Source organism: Rhipicephalus sanguineus, chromosome 1 (assembly GCF_013339695.2).
Source record: "Rhipicephalus sanguineus isolate Rsan-2018 chromosome 1, BIME_Rsan_1.4, whole genome shotgun sequence".
NCBI classification, from domain to species: Eukaryota; Metazoa; Arthropoda; class Arachnida; order Ixodida; family Ixodidae; genus Rhipicephalus; species Rhipicephalus sanguineus.
This window is the reverse complement of record NC_051176.1, coordinates 49,459,321-49,472,891: the sequence shown is the minus strand read 5'-3', so window position 1 is coordinate 49,472,891 and position 13,571 is coordinate 49,459,321. Positions and strand designations below refer to the sequence as shown.

Sequence of the window (13,571 nt, the reverse complement as noted above, 5' to 3'; positions counted from 1 at the left end):
TCCTCGACATCATGTTAACATATCTAAAAACAAGCGCCCCCAACAGGTGCATTGTGCCAAACAACTTCACGCCTATGCAATTCATCATACCAACCATTCGTAGTTTCTATTAGGACATGTATCGTTAGCCCTACAGACGCCGGAGTCACCGAACGATCTCGGAATCTGGATGCGCTCATAAGTAACGTTTCGCGCTACAAATGGACAAATTTTATGATGGAGACCCCGGCTTTTATGGGCGCGCAGGCGTGTTGATAGAAAAGCCGCCATTCTAGTCAGCAACGATACTCCTAACGGCTTACAGAGGGTGGTACGGTAGCTAGCTTTTTTTCCCCTATGGTTGTACAGTACGGCTCATCTAACAGCGGTTGTGCTTCATGTTGTGCTTCATCGTCATGAGTGCTCCGGGCCCCAAAATCTTCGGGCGCTCGTTCACAGCAGCGTTTTAACTGCGCGCCGGAACGGTGGGAGTTTCTGAACTAGTGGTGCGGTGCGGCATTGGCGACTGCACATCGTGAACAAAGCCAATCAACGACGGTTTCGCGCGGGCCAAAGTCGGGAAGTTTTACGGCGCTTGTGGCATACGCGACAGAACTACGCAATATCTTCGTGCCTTCGTTTCTAAAGTTCGACAGTTTTCTCATTCCTTTTTTACGTGCAGAAGTGACAATCTCCTTTGAAATAAAACATGCGCTCGCTTTTTGAACCAGAATATCGGTGAAAGTTTCAACGAAAGGCCTACTGTAACGACGTCAGCGTTTGATTTACCTACCCCACCCTAACCAAGTCGCACCATTAGCATTTGTCGCGTTTTAGATTCGCCCTGTCGAATGATTCTAAACTTCGAACACTAGCTGTTTGAAAGTCGAATCAAATTAATCGATTACGTATTATTCGATTCGAATTCGAAACTCATATATTCGCACATCGCTAATTATTCATCGTAGCGAGCCTTTCCAGTCACCGTAGTGCTGCGAGCGCAGAACGCGAACGGTGAGCGCAAAACCCTATTCTAATTCTCGCGAAAGCAAGCACAAGCAAAGCGTCTTGATGCCCGAAACTTTTAGGACCATTATTTTTATAACTCTGATAAAGGAAGGGAAAACGCCGTCACCATAACTGGCGCTGAAGCGGGAGACATAGGCGCCGCCATGTTTAGCAGCGCTAATTATTAGGGTATGTAAACATCACACGTTAAAATACATAACGCACACACTAACGTAACGTACACACACCAAAGAAACTTGTACACATCAGTGCTTAGGGTATGAAGTCATCCAAGCCGCAGCAATAGCATCGCACCGAATTGCCACGAAAACGCGTTTCGCGCATATTTTTCTTGCGAAGTGTTTTGAACTGGGATCAAAACAAATTATGAAGTACGCAGCCGATTCCATAAAAGCGCTAACTACCCATCGTGCTGTGCATACTCATTGCACTCACGTGACGCTCAGCGCGTCAAACAGTTCTGATAGCTCTGATGTGCCAATGCGACAACTGCTCTAATAGACGAGGAATCGATTTACTGTGCCACGAGCTATGACAGCCTGCAAAAGCTATACCAATGAACGCTGTCGCCTCATTTATCGCATTAGACGAAAGAAAAATGTGGAACCCACCTTTGTTGTCGTCAGTGATGCCGTCAGTCGGCCCTCCCATGTCGGCAACGGGTACCTGAAGAAGCATTCGGGCTGCTCTGAGCTGTGATCCACGCCTCGCGGCTCGGAATAATCGAATGCCGAATGCGCGCAGGCGCTGGCCCGAGCCGCACGAGCGCAAGCGCTCGAGCCAACGCGTGTCTCCACGAGCGCTGGCACGAGCGCTGGCCCGAGCCATCGCGTGGCTCGGACCAGCGCGTGTCTGTACTTGACGACGATGATAATGGTCACTTATACTTCGAGTTTCAATAACCCCTTTCGTCAACTCCAATAAAAAATATTCACAACGCTTGGTCAGTTACCAAACCAGACCATTTTATGATGCCGTAAATGTTAACGTTATTTTATTACAGCATTCCGCCATATACATTTGAAAATGCATTCTGCCTCTGGCACCAAGCAACACTGGCTGTCCCACCCACACAGTGTCTTAGAATTACATACAAGGAATATTGGTGCGGGACGCTGTTGTCCAACGACAATTCTTCGACACAATCAGCGAAGTGGCACCGTTCTCGGAGAGCATCAACACCTTAAAAGTGTTTAGCACACCATAGTGCTTCAATCAAGCTGTTGAAGGTTGAGTTCCAGCCGTGCCGAGCTTCCGCGAAATTGGCGAAGCGGGTGAGGGCAAAGCGAAGAGAGGGAGAAAGCAGAGCAGAGCAGAGCAAGGCATTACTAAGAGAGGTATGAGAGGAGCAGCCGAGCAGGGCCGCCTTTCAGTCCTCTCGGGTTGGGTTCGGGTTGGGCGGGTAAAGAAGGATTGAGCTGGCATGCCCATACCATATGGCAGGTATCAGCCATCTCAATACTGGCAGAGATCGAAAAAGGAAGAGTCAAATTGTTTGAGCTCTGCCGGGCACAGTAGCGTATTAGTGAATAGCCGGAGAATTCTCTCGTCCGCCTTCTTGAACCCTTGCAGGACGCAGGAAAGCGGTGGTGGGAGTCCCAATAATGGTTTTTTACATATTTAAAAGTGAGGAGAGGAGAGTTTTCTTCTGAATCAGAAGGGTCACCGGTGGGCGAGGCAGAGGCCTGAGGAATGAGTGCGCGGGCGGCAGCGTGCGCTGCCTCTTTGCCTGCCAGGCCCTGATGTCCGGTAGTCCAGATTAGTGTGCGGGGAGAGGGCTAACGTAGCCGCGGACAGGGTCGAATAATATTGTTCGAGTGAGTCTCTCTCGAGTGAGTGAGCAGTTCGTTGAAATTAAAACGAGTGTATCTAGAATGCTGAATGTTAGTTCTGCTGTGCAACAGGGAAATGTGTTGGGGCCCCTATTATTCATAATATATGTAAATGATTTAGTACAAGCAATCCCTGACTCAGTGTCTTTTAAACTTTTTGCGGATGATTGTGTTGTGTTTAAAAACATAACCTGCTCTATTAGACCATAATCTATTACAGCAAACTCTACGCAACATTCAGTGCTGGTGCGCAGCGTGGGAAATGGAATTAAACGCTGTTCAAAAGAGTGCTCATAAATATAACACGGAAAACTAATCCTAGTGTGTTTACCTACAATATCAATGGCTCCCCCATTCAATCAGTAACACAGTATAAGTGTTTAGGGACAAAGGCGTGCGCAGAGGGGGGCGCTAATAATCTAAGAGGGGGAGGGGCGCAAAATCTGCCCCATACATTGACTTAGTAGGGTGGGGGGGGGGGCGCTGCGATGAACCTTTGCCCCCGGAACTCTAAAAATCAACTCCTGTTTCCACGCACCTGTGAAAGCGGTAGTGCGAAGCAACCGGCACTGTACAAAGATATCTGTTGCCATCCCCTTTGGCGGCGCCATGTAGCGAACTAGCTCGTTCACGCCAGAGGCCCTTGACGAGAACACTTGTCAGTTTTTCGCCATACACCATGCGCTGACGTGAGGTTAGACATCGTGTACGTTAAATGCCGCATTCAGCTACACTTTTTTTGAGCAATTAGTTGAATTTTGTAACGCTGTCCACGCAACAATGAAAGCGGTAGTGCGAAGCAATCGGCACTGTAGAAAGTGAGCGTACGCTGACGACCGACACCAAGTGAACTGGCCAATGGCAGTTTTCTGAACTTACCTATGACTCGCCAAAAGAGCAAACGCAATTGGATGGGGCAAAATGTAGGCTTGGTCCCCGTACCCGTATTCCGGCGCAGTCTTCACCTTGCAGTCCTGCAACACCCGATTCATTCAGGTTGAGTTGCTGCGAGACCCTTGTATCATTCTATGAACACTTTGCCCAAGTTTCACTTTCAGTTACCCTGCATCCCGCGTTCAGCGTATTTCACAAGGAGTGCTTGGACGCGAAACCTGCGCGTTCTTTCACGCATGTACTTCTCGCGCTGCAAATAATTTGTGACAGAGCTAGTGACAGATATTTGTAATAACTATGAAAAGCGGCATATGGTTGAGCACACATCGTTACAAATGAAATCTTGCAAAATACTAATACGCTGTATCATCAGTCTATGCGCGAAACATCTGAAGCCCCCTAGCATGCTTCTGTATGCTGCACAATATCGAGACACGCGCTTGTTAAAATCTTTCACAGTGATCATGTCTGACTGCATAAAACATGCGCGCGCAATCGTTCGGCACGATCGCCCACTTTCTGTTATTGCAACATTTCCACTGTATTCGACGCTTCTAAACACAATGAATGCGTGACGCGAATAGCCATCTGCATTCCAGATTTATTTACGCGAGTTACAGCGATTACGGTTGAAAGTATTCGGTTGACACACGTATGAAATACAAAGCGTTCCACTGTAAAGCAATCCTGTATTAATACCCGGGGTTCACGTGCCAAAACCACGATATGCTTATGAGGCAAGGCGTAGTCGAAGGTTCCGGAAATTTAGACCATCTGGTGTTCTTTAACGTGCACCTAAATGTAAGTACATGGACCTCTAGCAATTCGCCTCCCTCAAAATTCCACCTCCGCGGCTGGGATAAAACCCGCGTATTTCCGGTCAGCAGCAGAGCACCGTACAACCACTGTACCACCGCGACAGCCCGCTGGACGCAAGTTCACCCACCAAATAGTTAAATGTGTTAGCTATGTAACCTGCTATGCTACCATGATGACAGCATTCGGATAGCGAGAGGAGTACCACTGAATCTGCCTTGAACGAAAGAAGAGAATCTTAAGGGCTCGTTCCTTTTGTTTGATAAAACCTTAATGAGAGGCAACAGATAATGAAGCCAAGGAAGGTATAGGGGACGTTAATTGTACTGTTTTAACTGTACTGTAGTAATTATATAAACGTGAATAAAGTGAAGTGGACGAAAAGACAGCATCCTGCCGGCAGGGACCGAACGTGCAACCTTCGGATAAGGCGCCCGATGCTCTACCAAATGAGCTACGGAGGCGGTCGTCCCCTCGTCCACTTTATCGGGTATTTATGTGCACGCAGACCTGGGAGTGTTTGCGCAACTCGCCGCCATGACGGCGAGTGTGGGACTTGCGTTTCTGAATGTTCGTATTTCCTAGGTGAGGTTAATAAACGCCCGAGCAATGTGCGGCACAATCCTTAGAGCTTCGACAACGTGCGCCAGTAAGAATAACCAATGTAATCAATACTTGGTCACTACAAAGGGCTTGAAAAGCGAGGTTGGAAAGTTGCGAGGCCGTTCCCAATAGACTGCTGTAAATGAAAACCTACCTGGCCTTGTGGCACCAGGTGTCCAGTGTCGCATATGGGCAGGCGAGGCCTTCACCAAGGCGGTGGTCGGATAGCCCCCCCCGATTGCAGTATGAAAATCAGTACGGACAGGTGGCCCACCTGTAGGCCTGTCACCTCCTCCTGCCACACGAACAGCAACTGCGTTTTTTTAACGCAAACATCACTGGTCAAGCTTGTCAACACCAAAGCACTGAAATATATTCCCCTAAGAGAGCAGCGAAACAAGGATCAAAAGGCGTAGTGAATGAACGCCTACATAGGCCTACAATGCACATGCTTTGGTTTTTTTGTTACTAGCAAACAAGCCTTGTTTTGAGACATGACTAAAAAACGCGGTCGCAATAGTTAACAGCAAATCTGTTCGTTGAAAACCACATTGGGCATCAAAAATTGTAACAGTATACATAATGCACCTCTCAGAAAACAGTCCTAAAATTTCTCTCAAGCTTTTCCTCACTAGCGCGCTACTTGTCTGCCAAGAGTTGACGACAGCAACAGTCGAGACACAATCGACTGACATAGCAATGGTACGTCTGTTTTTCCAGTTTCAAGTCATGTACATATCCGCCCAATTAAATCTTCCTATTTGTGGACATTTGTGTTCAGCCCGGCTTATGATTTCTGCCTTGGCACGAAACGGGTAAGCAGTGGCATTGTAATCAAACCTTGATGACTACAAAGAGCTTGAAAACCGAGGTTCTGTAAATGAAAACCCACCCGGCCTGTTGAATCACGTGTTGAGGATCGCATACGGGTAGGCGAGGCCTTTACCAAGCTCGGATAGCGCCCCCGATTGCAGTAGGAAAAGCAGTACGGACAGGTGGCCCACCTGTAGGCCCGTCACTTCATGCCAAATGCACAGCAACTGCGTTTTTTTACAGCAAACAGCCGTGGTCAGGCTTGTCAAACAACATCAATGCACTGGATGGTCAACACTGAAATATATGCCCCTAAGAGAGCAGCGAAACAAGGGACAAAAGGCGTAGTGAATGAGTGCCTACGTAAACGCGTTGCAATAGTTAAAATATATTTTCGCTGAAAACCACATTAGGCATCAAAATATTGTTAACAGTATAATGCACCTCCCTGAAAAGAGTCCTACACTTTCTCTCAAGCTTTTCCTCACTAGCGGGTACTTGGCTGCCAACATTTGTCGACCGCAACAGTCGAGACAATCGATTGGCACAGCAATGGTACTACCGCGCTTAGTATGAGCTGCAACATGCGAGCGCGTGGCTGAGCGCTCTGCAAGGTTGTAAGTGGCGCCGATCATGGCATATTTTTGAGTTATCGGGAGAGAGTTTGGCTGTCCCTGCGAGTGCGCATCGCCTCCATTTGCTTACACGACCCGTGACGGCTTCATCGACCGCCATGCCGCGCGCCTCTCACCGACGGGGCCTTCGCCGCCTCGTCACCGACGTGTATCGTGCCCCTGGCTGAATCGTGGTCCCGTCCGTCAACTCCTGCGACCGGCTCCCCATCTTTCCTCTGTTCTATCCGTCGTTCTTGCCGACCATATTTCACTTTCTTTTCCTTTCTACTTCTCTTTTATTCCCACCTTACCCCCACCCCTATAAGGCACTGCGCCGTGCTCCCGTAAGGGCTGCAGAAATTAGGTGTCTTCTTTTTTCCTTACGAATCACTACCACCACCTCCACGCCCTCGTTTTGCCCTGCGGTGATAGCAGCTTCGAAAATAATAACTTCGATGTTGAAAGCAAGCAAGCGGGGGCGATGCTCTCTCGCAGGGACAGCCAAACTCTATCTCGATAACTCGAAAATATGCCATGAAAACAGGCCCTGGACCGCTTCCGGTTTCCTGCGCTGGCGTAGGCTAGCAGGATTGGCGGGGAACAAAAGCCTTGGCGAGTAGCTCGTAGAGTTTCAACACTTTTCTCCCTGTGTGTAGCAAAATATATGAATTAAATATTCTTATAAGCTACACACAACACTAAAATAGTTATTCTTTAACTGCAAGCGCCTTTCTTTTATGTGAAACTGGAAAAAGAGTATTCCCTTACTTGACAAATCTTAAAAAAAGGCTTTACGCTTCGGTGTTGCAGAATAATAAGTGAGGTGACCGGAAGTTTCTTGGTGTACACCACGTGCTCCTGCAATCGCAATCTTGAAACCGTCTATATATATGTGACCGAGGAGGGGTTGGGGTAGCCAGCCACCCAGGCTCCGGCAAAGAAGGACTCTTGCGACGCTTCTCACGAACAAGTAGAAGATGTGTTTAATTGACATATATACAAGAGCAGTACATTACAAAGAAAGCCTACAGACGCGCCTTTACATCACAAGGGCCCACAGAAACTCGAGACGAGAGAGCCAGCGAAGTCCAGAGAGAGAGCTCTAGCGCACTCCCGACACGCTTCTTTTATCGTGGTCGGTGCACGCGCTAGACCCGACTGCGTATAGCAGGCCCGCCGATCTGCGTTCCTCGCAGCGCAGCAGGAGCGTTCTCTTGACACCGCTTTTTCATTGTGCACGGTCCACTCATCAGATCCCCGTACAATCCGCCGATGTATTCAATGCAGACCCCTGCAGTAGATACATCGTTCTTATAATAATTATTAGCTTGTAATATCAGTATTGTTGTTTTCACGACCACTGTTCGTGCCAGTATTTATAACTCGCTATCATCATCATCAACTATATACGCGCTGGCTTGACTGTGTGCGTTCGAGCGGCTCCAGTCAGCGCCTGCGCGCATTCTGCACTAGATTGTACAGAGTGAACGCTTTTCAGATATCCATTTTGGACATTAAAGTGCCTCTTGAGGGAGAAAAGTTGTGTTCCTCTTCTTGCCTTCGTCTAGTGCGATAAATGAGGTGACAGCATTCACTTAGAGATTGTGCAGGCATCCATATATATAGTGCACGCCTAAGTGAATATAGGTTCCGCACACTCAAAGCGTGTGTACGCAGTTTCGAGGCCGACGCACAATAGTGCGGAGCCAGACAAGCATTTCGAATTGCTTTCGTAGAAATGGTCGCATCGAACAACAGGCAGCGCAAGAAATAAATGAAAGGGGAAAAATTCCGGAATATACCACTCATTGTGGGAATCGCTTTCTTGCAAATCAACCAGTGAGGAGCTGCCTATGCAGCATTTTTGGCTTTCAATTGAGACATTTTCTGTACAGGGTGGCCAGTTTTCCTACAACAATTTGTCCACCGTTTTCAAGAGATCAGCTGTTACATCATCCTCACCAGCTTTTTTTGACTATTTGCATTCCCTCCAATGCTTTCCTTACTTCCTCTGTGATTACTGGCTGGATGTATAATACTTGAGTACCACTGTCGTTATCGTCCCGGTTGTCCAGGCTACTGTACAGATGTCTGTAGAACTTCTCAGCTACCTGAACTATCTTATCCCTATTGGTCGTGACATTGCCTTCATTCTATCTCAGTATATATATCTGGTTTTCTGCCCGTGCCCAAAAATTCTCTTCACCGCTTTTCGGCTTCGTCCGCTCTTCAGAGCATGTTCAATTCTATCTGTATTATGCCTTTTTATGTCGGACACTTTACGCCTGTTGATTAGCTTTGAAAGCTCTACCAGTTCTATTCTGTCAAGTTAGATGCTTTCATGTTTGCTTTTTCATAATGACGTCTATAGTCTCCTGGGAGAGCTCACCAGTGCCTTGTCTGACGACCGTGCCTCCCACTTCTGTTGCACGCTGTGTAGGTATACTGGTAAGGTTATCATTCATTCCATGAATGTTCAGGCAAGCTTCGTGGGTTACAGCCGACTATGGGCTCTGCAGCCAGATCCTGTATTCTGTACTTCGCGTTTGAGTGCAGAATGATTCACTAGTATCACGAGTTTGCCCTTTAAAATTAAAGACCGGATAGACATCAGTCTTAGTGAGCGCAACAAACGCAATGAGCCTGCGAGACGAAACCACACTTACCGCCACGCGATGTGTGAGCGATAGCCTAAAAAAATCTTGGAAGGAAACTTAAGGTTAATGGCACTTCGGGCATCGGCCCAGGGTGGCAGCACTTGCTGGGCACAAAAAAAAGTTTGAAAACTGGCGCAATTTCCAAACATGCAGACGCGGCAACGTACATGTACGGTATCGACCATTTGGGGACTTGTTTGCGGAACTCACGCAACACTCGAGTAATTGTAAATGCAATTACACGGGTGTCCTTGCATTTCACCATCATCCAGACGTGGCCAAATAAGGCTGGGAACCGAACCCACGTCCTCGAGCTTAGCAGCGCCGTGACGGACGTGATTAGTTACCAAGGTGGGAGATTTTGAACACAGACAGTAGTATCGCACTAGATCGATTCTAAAGCGGGGGATTGATCGAGGGCTCGTTTCTAATGGAACCAACAGAACCTAAGGAGGGTATAGGGGACTATAATTGTGTGTTTTAACTGTCGTATAGTAATTATGAAGTAATAGGAAATGAATGAAAGTGACTGAGAAATCAACTTGCCGCAGCTAGGGATCGAACCTACAGGCTTCGGATGACGCGTGCCATGCTCTACCAATTGAACTATAGAGGCGGTCGCTTTCCCATTCACTTTATTGGGTAGGTATGGCAGTGTAATCCTCGGAGTGTTAGCCAGAGCTGTTCGCAGCCAATAAGGCGAACGATGTGCGGCACAGCTTCGGCCACGTGCGTCACTAAGAATGGCAAGTGGAATTAAACCCTTGGTCACTACAAAAGCTTCGAAAGTGGAGGTTGCGAAAACGTGTAAGGTGTGAATACGTTTGCAATAGAGTATTGAAAATGAAAGCCTACCTGGCCTGCTGGCACAGGGTGTTCAGGAAGGCTCATGGATAGGTACCCCACCAGCAGGCCGGTCACCTCGTGCCACACATACAGCAAGTCTGCATTTTTTTACTGAAAAGAGCAGTTGTCAATCTTGTGAACACCAAGGCACTGGTTGGTCAGCACTGAAATATATACCCTCAGAGTGCAGCCAAACGACAGAGCAAAACGTGTAATGGTTGAATGCCTGCTTAGGGCTACAATGCCTTTGATTTGTTTTTATCAGCAAAGAGCCCGTGTTTTGTGACTTGAGTAAAAAGTGTTGTTCCAATAGTCACCAGAAGATATTTTCGTTGACTAGCACATTGCGAATTAAAAAAAAAGTGTAACTGTATTATGTAGCTGGTTGAGACATACTAGCGCAAGGAATAAAACGACGGACACAAGAAAGAAGACGAAGACAAGCGCTTTCGTTGTGTTCGTCGTTTCATTCCTTATGCTACATCAATGGCTCCCCCATTCAATCAGTAACACAGTATAAGTATTTAGGCCCATAGGCGTGCGCAGAGGGGGCCGCTAATAACCTAAGATGAGGGGGCGGCGGCGCAAAATCTGCCGCATACATTGACTTAGAAGGGTGAGGGGGCGCTTCGATGAATATTTGGCCCCCCCCCCTTCCCTAGTGGGGAACCCTGCGCACGCCTATGTTTAGGGATCAGTCTTATAGTTATATGACGTGGCGGGCACACATTTCGCCCTTCAACTTTTCGGAAACTGCGCTTTTTTTAAAAAAAGGAAGCTTGCGAAGGCAACTCGCGAATGTTAAACGTCAATCGTATAATGCCATTATCAACACCTAAATGGAGTATGCATCTGTTGTATGGGATCCATCACTAATGTTATATATAGATTCACCAACTAAACTCACGAAAGGCTCATAACATCCCCCCCCCCATTGTTCGTTTGCGGGGCAGACAATTTTGATGAAGCCCTTGAACACCATTTGTCGTGTTTGAATATTGCATCATTGAACTTCTATCACTTGTCGTGCGAGTGTTGTTCTAACTATGTGTGCTGTTTTTCATTTCTTTGTTAAATATCGTACTAGCCAAACTGACGTATTGCAGGTAGTGCGGTATGGTTATAAATTATTTCTGTGCTGTTCTCCTTTCTTTGTAATTCCACTCCTGTCCTGAAGTCTTGTGAAATACAAAAAATAAAACAAACATGGGTAGTGGATATCCTAATTCTTGTTGGCATTAAGCCTGGGCCAGAAACGTAATACGTAGGATAGGCAACCATGCGCTAGAGCAAAGGAATGGTTGACAACGAATGGGAAAATTCAGCAGAGGGTAGCAGCGAGATAGATGGAGAAGAAATTCGAAAATGCAACAAGCCTCGCACTAGGTATGGTAAATAGGAAGGTCGTAAGGAGAGGCACTTCGTCCTGCAGTGGAGATAATATGGGCTGACAATGATGGTCGCGGATAGATGTGAACAAAAAACGACGCTTTTTCTCCTCTCTCGTTAAGGATGCCGGAGTTTTCAATCCGCGCTTTAGCTCGTCTTCAAGGGCGTCCTCTCATCACTACCAACTGTTAAGCATTATGCATTGGTTTATGAAAACGCCCTTTTATGCTTCACTAAACAGAAGAATCCCAATATGTTCCCTGCCTTACAGGTCTGTTTTCTGGCGAAACACTGACAGACTCCACTACATGGTCTCATCCGTTAATGGAGGAAACTCTAGTACAAAGGTAAGGGCAATTCTATGTCCCCATCTTACCGCTTACTTTTGGCGGCCCTCTTTAGAAGAAGCTGTCACTATAATAAGAACGACACCTCGAGTCCCCCCCGTTTGTGGCCCCCCTGACCAAGCCTGGGCTGCGCACGGCTGTGTGCCAGCTCAGACCAACGTACCTATAAATATTCCAGGCGATCATTCTCAACCCAGGAACGCGTATTTTTAATATACTTCCTGTAATTATGATGATGATGATATCTGTTGCCATCCCCTTGGCGGCGCCATGTAGCGAACTAGCTCGTCCACCGCCAGAGACCCTTGACGAGAACTCATGTCAGTTTTTCGCCATACACCGTGCACTGACGTGAGGTTAGACCACCGTACGTTAAATGCCGCAGTTCCAGCTACACTTTTCTTTCAGCAATGAGTTGAATTTTGTCACGCTGTGCGCGAACTCTTTCTACGCAACAATGAAAGCGGTAGTGCAAAGCAATCGGCACTGTAGAAAGTGAGAGTACGCTGACGACCGACACAAGTGAACTGGCCAATGGCAGTTTTCTGAACTTACCTATGACTCGCCAAAAGAGCAAACGCCATTGGATGGGGCAAATGTAGGCTGGTCCCCGTACCCGTAATTCCGGCGCCAGTCTCACCTTGCAGTCTGCACCACCCGATTCATAAGGTGGGTTGCTGCGAGACCCTTGTATCCTTCGATGAACACTTTGCCCAAGTTTCACTTTCAGTTACCCTGCATCCCGTGTTCAGCGTATTTCACAAGGAGTGCTTGGTCGCGAAACCCTGCGCGTTCTTTCACGCATTGCCCTTCTCGCGCTGCAAATAACTTGTGACAGCGCTAGTGACAGATATTTGTAGTAACTATGAAAAGCAGCATATGGTTGAGCACGCATCGTTACAAATGAAATCTTACACAATACTGATACCCTGTATCATCAGTCTATGCGCGAAACACTCTGAAGCCCCCTAGCACTGCTTCTGTATGCCTGCACAATATCGATACGCGCGCTTGTTAAATCTTTCACAGTGATTATGGTCTGATTGCATAAAACTTGCGCGTGCTATACGTTCGGCACGATCGCCCAACTTTCCGTATTACCATCATTTCCACTGTATTCGGACGCTTCAAAAACACAATGAATGCGTCACGCTAATAGCCATCTGCATTCCAGATTTATTTACGCGAGCTACAGCGATTACGGCTGAAAGTATGCAGTTGACACAGTGATGAAATACAAGCGTTCCATATAAAGCAACCTTTATTAATAACGGGGTTTTCACGTGCGAAACAATGAATGCTTAGAGGCAAGGCGTAGTCGGTCCGGAAATTGAGACCATCTGGTGTTCTTTAACGCGCACCTGCAGTACGTACATGAACCTCTAGCAATTCGCCTCTTCAAAATTCACCTCGCGGCGGGATCAAAACCGCGTATTTCGGTCAGCAGCAGAGCACCGTACAACCACGTACCACCGCGACAGCCCGCTGGACGGCAAGTTCACCACCAAATGTTAAATGGGTTAGCTATGTAACCTTGCTATTCCTACCATGATGACAGCATTCGATTGCGAAATGAGTAACACACTGAATCTGCCTTGAACGAAAGAAGAGAATTTTAAAGGTCGTTTCTTTGTTTGATAAAACCTTAGGAGAACCAACAGCTACAAGGAAGGTATAGGGGACGTTAATTGTACTGTTTTAACTGTACCGTAGTAATTATATAAACGTGAATAAGTGAAGTGGACGAAAAGA

The 13,571-nt window shown here is 47.2% G+C and overlaps 1 long non-coding RNA gene across 2 annotated transcripts in view; it reads right to left on the bottom strand.

Moving 5' to 3' along the window:
* Positions 1–13,571, bottom strand: part of LOC119391044 (uncharacterized) — a 137,166-nt gene that overhangs the window by 77,744 nt on the left and 45,851 nt on the right. Inside the window, exons 3-6 of one of the 2 annotated variants that reach the window (XR_007415561.1) lie at positions 10,093–10,181; positions 5,308–5,466; positions 3,720–3,814; positions 1,660–1,674 (exon numbers count right to left, since the gene is read on the bottom strand). The exons of the other annotated variant lie outside the window; for it this stretch is intronic. This is a non-coding gene — a long non-coding RNA (uncharacterized LOC119391044). Of the gene's footprint in view, positions 1–1,659; positions 1,675–3,719; positions 3,815–5,307; positions 5,467–10,092; positions 10,182–13,571 lie in introns of those variants that run through there. 2 annotated transcript variants of the gene reach the window in all.